Source organism: Tupaia chinensis, unplaced genomic scaffold (assembly GCF_000334495.1).
Source record: "Tupaia chinensis unplaced genomic scaffold, TupChi_1.0 Scaffold000101_1, whole genome shotgun sequence".
Classification (NCBI taxonomy): Eukaryota; Metazoa; Chordata; class Mammalia; order Scandentia; family Tupaiidae; genus Tupaia; species Tupaia belangeri.
Window position 1 is genome coordinate 7938486 of NW_006159565.1, and position 11132 is coordinate 7949617.

Genomic DNA, 11132 nt, shown 5'->3' on the forward strand with positions numbered 1-11132 from the left:
TACCCCAAATCCTGAGAGAAGCATAGAAGAGAAAGGATACAGAGCAGGAACTGAGGTAGGCCCCAGCCCCCAGCACTGAAACAGAACTGATATACCGGGAAGGATGAATATTTGATTATTAGAAAGGAAAGGCATTCCAAATTAAAGTACCCAAAGTAAAGGACATGGGTGTAAGAATAGGTAGAGTGCACATTGGAGGAGGAGAATAAAACCACTTCAATATGAACAGCTTGTAATGGGAAATAAATTGGTTTGAGAAAAATAAGATCAGATTTAAAGGCTTAAATTGCCCGACAGAAGAAATTAAACATTTCTTAGTACTTAGCTCATGTTAAGCACTTTCACATCATTTAGTTCTCAGAACAACTCCTCCCACTCCCCCACCCACAACTATACAATTCAGAGAAAAACAAAACCAAAAGTTTTTCTTGGTTCAGGGTATGCTGGCCTAGAATGACTAAAATATGATCCAAGATTCTGATCTTGGGAAAGTGATCCCCCTGACAGGGACAGAAAATTACAGAAGAGAAGCTGACTTGTAGAGGAGACACATGAGAAATAATGATTTAATGTGGAGACGTTGGGACTTAAGAGGTGAGGGGAATATACCCAGGCCACCTTGCTGCCTATTTAGTTAAATTTCAGCCACTTCAGTACTGAATGGAGACATTTAAACAAGTAGTTTAAGTGTTTCCACTCTTCATTAAAGTCCTAACTGGAAACTATCAGTTGCAATGTTTGAAAGGCTGAAACTTTGCAACTGAAGTTTCCCTGTGTGTCTCTAAGTTTAAAAGTTGTAATGCCCTATTTTTCCAAGATGAATCACATTGTCCACCCATCCTTAGCAAGGGTTCATACTTCAATTCATGCAATTAATTAATGCATTCGTTATACATTTTAGACAACAAACTCAACTGTGCAAGAATTATCTTTCTTCATTTTTCAATAATGGAATTTAATTTCCATTTAATTTCCATTTCAAGCTGTTGCACTATCTAAACTTCTCTTTAATATCCCTCCAATTCTCTCTTCTCTCCTAGTCCAAGGAATGTTTTCTCATTTTGGAAAGACGGCACAGAGCCCTTACTGTTACACACCAGATATTCTACATTCATTGTACTGTCTAAGTTCAAGTCCTTTCTTTTCCCCATAACCATCAAAGCAAGACATTCTTTTATTTTCATATCTTTTTTTTTTTCTGAAACAACACCAGAATTACAAACACACACACACACACACACACACACACACACACACAAACACACAGAAAAATAATCAGTTAATGTTGCCAGGTAAATCCCACCATATTTTCCTTTTACTGGTCAGGACTAGAAGAATTCATAGGAAGACTGAGTGACCTAAATTTTAGACACAGCACGAGAAAAGGAGTGCAGATGCTGACTGCAACAGGCTGGCAATCAGAAAAGCACCAGTTTCAAATGGACCAATGGAACTGCTGCTTCAGTCGACCAGTCCAAAGAGCACAAGTTTCTATCCTTCATTTGCATACAAGGGCTTAAAGACTTGAGTGGGAATTACTTCTCTACAAAAGCTTATCCCTGAACATACTCAGTCTTTTGAGCAAACCTGTCTTCCAGATGACGTCATCTGTAATGAAACCCTCCTCAACAAACATCATGGGTCATAAATTGACTTTTCTGAATCAGTGAAAATAGTTACAGACACTGGAAACAGTGTGGACAAAAGGTGGGAGAGGGAAAGGATAGAGAGAAGGAAATCAGGGAGAAAAAATAAGAGAGGCAAGACATTTGTAAGACACAGAAATAATTTATTACCTGTTGATGATAATGTGTATAGTATTCTCAACTGGATTGGTCTGAGTAGTGTATTTCATGTTTATTCTCTTTAAAAGTCAAATGATATATAGAAATCAAATGTTTTAAAAAATAACAATCATAAAATGGAATTTAAGGGACCAGCAATTGGCATAATGGCTACGTCGCTGGACTCCCATGTAGTCAACCGCGGTTCAAGTCCCAGACCCAGTGGCTTAAACTCACATCAGGCGCGTGTGCGTGCATGCCTAAGATCCTGGGAGAAGAATGGAGGAGAAGGGATTGCGGCGTGGCCATCCCCCCTGAGGGGTGATTTCTCGCTTTCTTTCTGTCTCTCTCTCTCTCTGTCTTTCTGGCAAGCACATATGCCCTATAGTGAAAACCTCTCCAAAAAAAAAAAAGGAATTTTAAAAAAGAGTAACAACAACAACAACAAAAAAAGAAATTGGCTTTTCTGGTAGCCAGTGACTGATTCCTGGTCTGTTCAGTAACATTTCCACTTGTACTTTGCATTTCTCACAAATTATTTAGCTAATCAAGAATTAATAATAAAAATAGCATTTATTAAGCACTTCTATGCATGAGGTATTATGCCAGGCACATTGCATAAAATAACCAACTACCCCTCGAGGTTGCTGTTAAGCTTTTTACTTACATTTACAAGAGATCATTAGTCTTCTGGAAGGTACATTCTCAGCCATGCTGAGAGTTATCCAGCCTTTCCTCACAAAGTGGAAACTCACAAAAATTCAAATAAATACAGGAGCATTCACTCACAGTTAGCCTAGTTTTTGTAACTTCAGTTGTTATGGAAATTTTGTCATTTTTTTGTACTTGATCAAGTTTAGAAGAGGAGGTTATACCTTTTCAAGGCACTGACACTAAATTATAGATAGTTTCAAAACATTTACTATATTGCTATGTTTATTTATATAATTAAGTCATTAGTCTGTTACCAGTAAGACATCAAAATGTATTTATTGATCAGTTACTATGTTTTCATTGTTTACTATAGTCTTTATTATCAATCTTAATTTCTTTTACATCTATATTTAGATTTTTTAATAATACACAAATAAGGTCTAATAATGTAGGAATAATCATTATAAATGATTATAAATAATTTCTGTTGAGAGAGACATGGAATAGCTCGGACTATGTGTGCAATTCTTGCTGTATTGATGATGTTGTTATTATATAATTGAGATGGGTTTCTAGTGGACCAACCTGGTAATAACTGTATCATCTCAATCCTGCCAGGGATCTGGAAAAGAGAAGAACTGTGTCTCTCAGAATGAGAGGGCTTTAGGGGTGGGGCAGAATTAGAATTTACATTCTTGCCCTTGATATCAAAGAGAACTGGGTATGAAGGAGAATAGCTCCTACGTGATGGAAAGTAAGATAGCGCTTACTCCCACCAGTGCAGTTGGAAAAGTTCTTGGAAAACTATACCAAGAAAAGAAATGAGTCAGGACCTGGGAGAAGGCTGTTAAAATCTTATATCCGGAGATCTGTTGGTGTATACTGGACTGTGTCTACACCTATACTTCTTACTCTTTGGATTTTTTTTTTAAAGATTTTTGCCACAGGGCATGTGTGCTTGCCTGAGGAGGGAGAGAGAGACAAAGGGAGAGAGATAGTGAGAGGGAAAGTGAAAAATCATTCCCTAAGAGGGAAGGCCAAGCTGCAATCCCTTCTCTTCCATTCTCCTCCCAGGATTCTGGGCATGCACATGCACAGATGCCCAGTGTGACTTTTTTAAGTAAGTGGGTATGGAATTTGAACCATAATTGACCATGTGAGTATCTAGACTATGACCACCATGTGACCTACTGGCCCCTTAAATTATTTTTTTTAATGCCACTTTATTTTACAGAAGTAGGAGTAACCAAGACCAGAGGTTTGAAGGGAAAGGTGGTGGCAGCCGAGATCAATCAGAAATAACCAAAGAGAAAGTGAACTTGAGCTGCTGAGCCCAGTGCTTACTAAGTATAGCATCTTCATTTTACTTGAATAAGGGCAGTGCTTTCTCTCCCAGGTGCTCATGTACCTGGGAGGAAAAGCTCTTGCTTTAAAAGGTCTTAGGAAAAGAAGAGACAGGAACTGACATTAATTACTTAGCTGGCCCATATTTAATAAAACACCAAACACCTTATACTTTAATCCATTTCTGTCTTCACATGTACTCTGAGTGGTAGGTACAGTATTGCTATTCTCATTTTAAAGAAAACCAAGGCTCAGTGAGGTTAAAAAAAAGTGATTGAGGGGCTGCAAGTTGCATGGTAGTTAACGCATTGAACTCCCACATGGCTCACTCTACAGTTCAAGTTCTGGACCTGGTGAACTGAAAAAATGTGCCAGGCATATGTGTGCAAGCCCAAAATCCCAAGAAGAGAATGAAGGAGAAGCTATTGCAGCATGGTCATTCACCTTGGGGATGATTTCTCATTTTCCATCTCATCTCTCCCTGTCTCTCTCTGGCAAGCACACATGCTCTATGGCAAAAAAAAAATCTAAAAAAAAAAAATTATAAAATAGTTACTGAAAGTAACGTGGTTAACTAAGAAAGGGGTATTTTTTTCTTTCCTTTTTTTTTTTTTTTTGCCATAACGCTTGTGTACTCACCAAAAAGAGACAGAGACAGGGGGAGATGGAGAAGGCACCCCCCCCCATGGGACATGATCATGCTGAAATCCCTTCTCCATTTCTACATTCTTTCAGTACTGGGGGGTATGCATGCACATGTGCCTGTGCTTTTCAAATTGTGGGTCTGGAACTTGAATGCTCAGTCATCCATGTGGGATCCAGCTCCCTTAACCATCAGGCTATAGGTTGGCCTTGAAATCTTGTTTCTAAACATCATTCTTGGTGATGTCCAATGCTAGGCATCTCACAAATAAAACTAATATAAGAACTTAGAATCCATTTTTATTGGAAATTTCAATAATTTTTAGTTCATATAATAGCACTTGTTGAGATTAAAGAAAGTGAAGAAGAGAACTGTCAAAGTAGTAATCAATAAGTAATGAAGTAGAGATTATTTGGATTTGAAAAGTAGTTATGAATGTGGAGTTAAACTGATTATGGAAGAAACTGGAAATCAGTAGAGGAATTTAGTTTTTATACAACAAGCAGAGGGACTTACAGGTTTTAAAGCATATTTGTGTTTTAATGGCAACAGTATTTAGGGAGAATCATTCTGAGGACAGGTGTAAGTTAGATTAAAATTAGAACAACATGATAAAATATGTTAGGAGGCTAGAATATGAATATATGCACAATATAACAAGGATCCCACTTATAATGTGCGTTCCTCAGAAGACTAGTATCTTCAGCCCTGCCAAAATCCCTTTGAATTTTCTCCAGAGCTTTGTAGTCTATAGCTACACTCTTTTTACTCTTTCTACAATTCACCAGTTTCTGCCCATTCCTGGTTGCTTATATTTAAAAGTATGTCTCTTATTCATGTATTCTCAGTCTGACTTGCTGTCATGACTTAGTCTCCGGCTTTTGGAATGTGTTTACAGGTTGACTTCTTTTTATTTATTATTTTGGAGAGGTTTTTTTGCTATAGGGCGCGTGCACTCGCCAGACAGAGAGAGACAGAGATACAGAAAGCGAGAAATCACCCCCCAGGGGGGATGGCCACGCTGCAATCCCTTCTCCTCCATTCTCCTCTCAGGATCTTGGGCACACATGCACGTGCGCCTGGTGTGAGTTTTAAGCCATTGGGCCTGGGACGCGAACAGCGGTCGACTACATGGGAGTCCAGCAACATAGCCATTACGCTAACTGCTGGTCCCCAGGTTGACTTCTTATAGTTTGTCTCACTTCTGACAGCCTGGATTATTTCTCTAGATTCTGCTGCTACCTGTGTTTTTTCTGCTTTTGAATCATTACAGTTCAGTTCCCAGGGCTTCACTTCTCCAGTGGCTGCCTGTTCTGGAATCTGCTTATCTTTTCCTAGTTCCTGATCTCTTGCACTCACTAGCTGTCCACTTAAATGCTTTGCTAGCCCAGCTCAACCCTTAGATCATTCCAGAAAGAAGAAATGAGGACTGAGCATTGAGAAATACACAATCATTAGGAGAGAGAAAACAAATGAGGAACTCAAGAATAGGGGTTTGAAAGAAGGAGAGCCAGGTTAATGTAAAGCCACAAGTGTACAACACAGAGTCTAAAAAGAAAGGTTGTTAAGCTAAACAGGTATGTCCAGGGAAATCATGTCATTGAGTAAGAACAAAAAAGAGGTTACTACTGACCTTTGAGAAAGCAGTTCTGTATATAAGAAGGTGCAATGCCAGACTTCCAAGTTTTAAAATAGAAAAAAGGGGATTAAGCAGCAGAGGTTGCACAGTACACCAACATTTAGATAATGCTCACTGAATGAGGGCAGCTTGCAGGGGAAGCACGGGTAGTTTGAAGTTGGCTCTTTCATTGCTGTTAGATTCTTGGGCAAAACCAAGAATTTCAAATTTCAAATTTGAAATTTTAATTAAATTTAAACCTGCCTCCCAGGTTGTAAGTAAAGATGTATTTGGGGGCCAGCAGGTGGTGTGGTGGTTAGGATGCTGGGTTCCTACATGGCCTACTGTGGTTGAGTCCTGGACCTGGAGGCTTGCCTTCTCACTTTCTTTCTCTTCTCTTCTCTCTCTCTCTCCTCTCTGGAAATCATGTGTGCCCTACAGCAAATTAAAAAATAATAAAAATGATAAATAAAATTAAACAAATAGTTGTTTTTTTACAAAGATATATTTGACAAGATAGAGGACTAGAATGAATTTTACTTAACTGTTAGCTAAATTGATGACATTTAAATATTCAGACATGATAGGAATTGTACTCCTACTCTAGGCTATGCAGATATTACGGTCAGCCCTGGTATAACAGGGTGAAGATGGAGAGAAATGAATTTTTTTATTGTTCTCATATTTTTATTGTTGTTTCACATTATTTAGTAGAGAAAGTTGGCAAATTTTTTTAAAAAGTAATTAATTTTCTGGGGCTGGCAGGTGGCATGGTGGTTGGCGATACTGGAATCCCACATAGTTGACCATGATTTGAGTCCCAGACCTGGCGACTTGCTTTCTCACTTTCTCTCTCTCTCTCTGTCTCTCTCTGGTCAAATTAAAAATAAATAAATAAATAAATAAATAAATAGAAATAAAATATTTTTTTAAGAAGAAAAAGTAAGTTTGTGGGGACTGGCAGGTGGTGTAGTGTTTAAAGGTGCTGAACTCCCACTTGACTGATGGTGGTTTGAGTCCCAGACCTGGCCCCTTGCTTTATCACTTTCCCCCTCTCTCTCTCTCACTCTCTCTCCTCTCTGACCAAATTTAAATAAATAAATAAAGTTAAGTAAAATAAGTTTTTTTAAAAAAAATAACGTAATTCATTTAAGAAAAAATTAGATATTGGTTAACAAGGGGTGATTAAATGCAATTATAGTTCTTGGAAATGAAGAAGGGTAGAGAGATTCTGTTTAGACAATACCAGGGACAAAAAGAAGGAAATGAGTCCACATTGGGGAAATTAATGGTAAAGCTAGGAGTTAATAAATATTGAATTTGTTTCAAGAAAGTAGATCTGAAAAGAACTATGATCAAAACAATATTTTGGACATTGTTTTCTTCTAATCTTTTCTCAATGTATGCATATATTTTATATGATTTATTTTGACACTATTTATTGGTCTACTTTAACTTGTTTTTTTTTTTTTTTTTTGAGAGGTTTTTGCTATAGGGCACATGCACTCACCCGAAAGACAGAGAGACAGAAAGCAAGAAAGCCCCCCCCCAAGGGGGATGGCCACACCGCCATCCCTTCTCCTTCATTCTCCTCTCAGGATCTTGGGCACGCATACACATGCGCCAGGTGTGAGTTTAAGCCACCAGGTCTGGGACTCGAACTGCAGTTAGCTACATGGGAGTCCAGCGACATAGACATTATGCCAACAGTTGATCCCTTTTATACTTTTTTTTTTGAGATGTCTATTTTAACTTCTGAGAATGGAGTGTGTGTCTGTCTGTGTGTGTGTGTGTGTGTGTGTGTGTGTGTGTGTGTGCACATGTGCATGTTAAGGTTTTTGCCCTAGGGTGTGTGAGCTCACCAGAGAGAGAAACAGAGAAACAGAGAAGGAAAGTGAGAAATCACCTCCAGGGCGGGGATGATCATACTCCAATCCCTTCTCTTCCATTCTCTTCTTGGGACTTTAGGCATCCATGCATATGTGCCTGGCATGATTTTCAAGCAGTGTCCAGGAATCAAACCACAGTTAGTTATGTGAGAGTCCAGTACCTTCACCACCATGCCACCTATTATACCCAAATATAGAGAGTTTTATCTAAGAAGTCCTAGTAGGTTGAAGAAATACAATTGTTTTAGGTATCAATTGCTGGATTAAAAATCCAAAACTTAGTGAATTGAAACAACAATAATGTATTATTCCTCATAATTTTATGGGCTGACTGAGTGGGTTTCTGCTGATCCCTTCTGGATTCACTCATGCAGCTACCATCTGCTAGTGGTCACTGAGACAGCTGGGATGACTGGGCCTCTGTCTCCTAATGATCTAGATTCCTTGGCTTCCTCAGGGCATGGTGGTCTCAGGATATTGTTCCAAGACAGTAAAAGACTGCAAGACTTAAGGACTAGCCTTGGAATTTGAACATTTCTCCTAGTCATACAAATCACAAGGGCAGCTCAGACTCAAGGATTAGGAAAAATAATCATCTCTGGTTGGAAAGACTGGGCAAATTCACATTGCAAAGGGATATAAATGTTGTGAGAGTTATGATTCCATTGAGGCCATTTTTGCAATGATGTACAATAGTCCACCTGTAGGCATCAGCGATTCACATCTTTCCCACACGATTTTCACACTCCCGAGATTCCCCAAGGCTTCTATCGTATCTCAAAGCTTAGACTCCATGATCTACATCAGGTCAAGGTGTTACTGAGGCCCCTTGGGTATTAGTTTCTTGATTCAGACACCTGTAAACTAAAAAGGCAAATTATTCTGCCATTCCTTCACTACCAATGTACTTTGGAGAAACAGAAAAAACACAGTAGACACTGATGTCCAAAAGGAGAATAACAATAGGTCCATGGTAATTTGAAAAAATAGCCACGTGCATGTTGGCAAGTCACTCTACACAAGAGGTAAGCAATGTTCATTCACTAGGGCCTGGTCCACCTCCTCTCTGAGCTCCTGGTTCTGCACCCTGACTTGTCCTTCCTTTTAGATGAGAAATGGTCTATGAGAGTAGCTTTCTAATTTAACTTCCTTCTCATAGAAAGATGGGAGCCCAGAAGCGTCCTTATATTTTGAACTGTTTCAATCTTAGTACAAGTTGGTGGTGTTTCTTTCAACACAACACTTTTAAAAACCTTTTGGTTTTTCTATGAATCTGATGAGATTCATTCTATGCCCCCGGAGTCCCATGGATCCTTATTTTGGAGGCAGTGTGTGCTACACTGCTAGCTTCTTTGTTACTACTTCAAAATTCTTCTGTCTGAATGAGGGTGGGTTGTACATCAAAGCTCTAGAAACATGCGTAAAATGGTATGCTTCACATTATGCAAGTAGATGTGTCCCATAAAATTTTACATGTAAGTCTATGTTTTTTTAAAGAAAATGAAGTTTATATTATTATAGATGCTTTCACTTAACATCAATCTATTGTGAATCTCCTGGTAAAGTTGAAGCAAAAGCAGCATGAGGAGATGGAGGGCACTGGAGTCAGACCCGCATTTGAATCCCACTCTGCCATGTGGCCATGTGACCTTGGGCAAGTTACTTATTCTCGCTTGGTGTCAGTTTTCTCATCAGCATAATTGGAACAGAAATATTCTATGCTTGTTTTCTTGCTGAGTTGTCATGGTGATTGGAGATAAAGTACATAAAGAATCTGGCATATAATAAATTTTAGCTAGGGCTGCGATTCTAGAGCTGAATGAAACTTCAGTCCCCTTTCGAGGCTAACTCCACATCAAATATTTTTTCACTTTTTCCACTCTATTTATTTATTATGATAATTTATCACTATTCTAATGTATTATATGTATTATAAAACATATCCCAAAATAGAAAAAAAAAAACCTCATATTAATATAAGATTTAATGCTTTCTTTTTGTGCCTGGTGTTTTTCACAGAGGGCCCTAGAATTTGTGACAATTTCAACATTCATGAAAGGGGAAGTGATGAAATGGTGGTACAGGTCTCCAGCAATCAACAATGGTTTTCAATTACTAAAAACCTCCTGAAAAGTATTGTGACTAGAAAGATATTGCATGTATCTACTTAATATATATCGACTATCAGCACTTTATGGTAGAGATTGAATTACTGGAGGGCATTAAAGCAGTGAAAATATTTAGCGATGATAAGACAGTGTGGAATGGGGTGGGAGAAGAGAAGAGTATGGAGAAGGATAGCAAGAGAATAGAGAGTCATGACATTAGTGGGATTCAGATATGGTTTATTACCTGTTGATGATGACGTATATAATATTCTCAAATGGACAGGTCTGAGAAGTATTTCATATTGGCTAAAGTCTTTTTATAAGCAAAATGATAGTGATTGAATGCTTAAAAAATAATTAGAATAATAATAACAACCTGGGAAAAATGAAAAGCTATTGGATGATGATGGGGATTTTAATGTCTTTGTATTGACTGATATGAATGGTATTTCTTCTAGAAAAAGAAATGTAATACACTGTAAAGTCATATTTGATTCAATGTAATATAAACAAGATTATGATAATAATAAAAAATAGAAAGAAAGAAAGAAAGAAAGAAAGAAAGAAAGAAAGAAAAGAAAAGAAAAGAAAAGAAAAGAAAAGAAAAGAAAAGAAAAGAAAAGAAAAGGAAGGAAGGAAGGAAGGAAGGAAAGAAAAGAAAAGAAAAGAAAAAGAAAGGAAGGAAGGAAGGAAGGAAGGAAGGAAGGAAGGAAGGAAGGAAGGAAGAAAGAAAAAGAAAGGAAGGAAGGAAGGAAGGAAGGAAGAAGAGTATTGTGACTGAGGGAGCCAGCAGGTGGCGTAGTGGATGAGGCATTGAACTTCCACATGGCCAACCATGGTTTGAGTCCCAGACCTGGTGACTCGCTTTCTCACTTTCTCTCTCTCTCTCTCCATATCTATCTGGTAAGCACACACGCCATATAGCAAATTAATAAAATAATAATAATAAATAAAATGAAATAATTAGAAAAAAGTATTGTGACTGCAGCCAGCAGGTGGCATGATAGTTAAGGTGCTGGATTCCCACATGGCAGTCTCTGGTTCAAGTCTTGGACCCAGTGGCTTTTAAAAAACAATCGGGATATGTGTGTG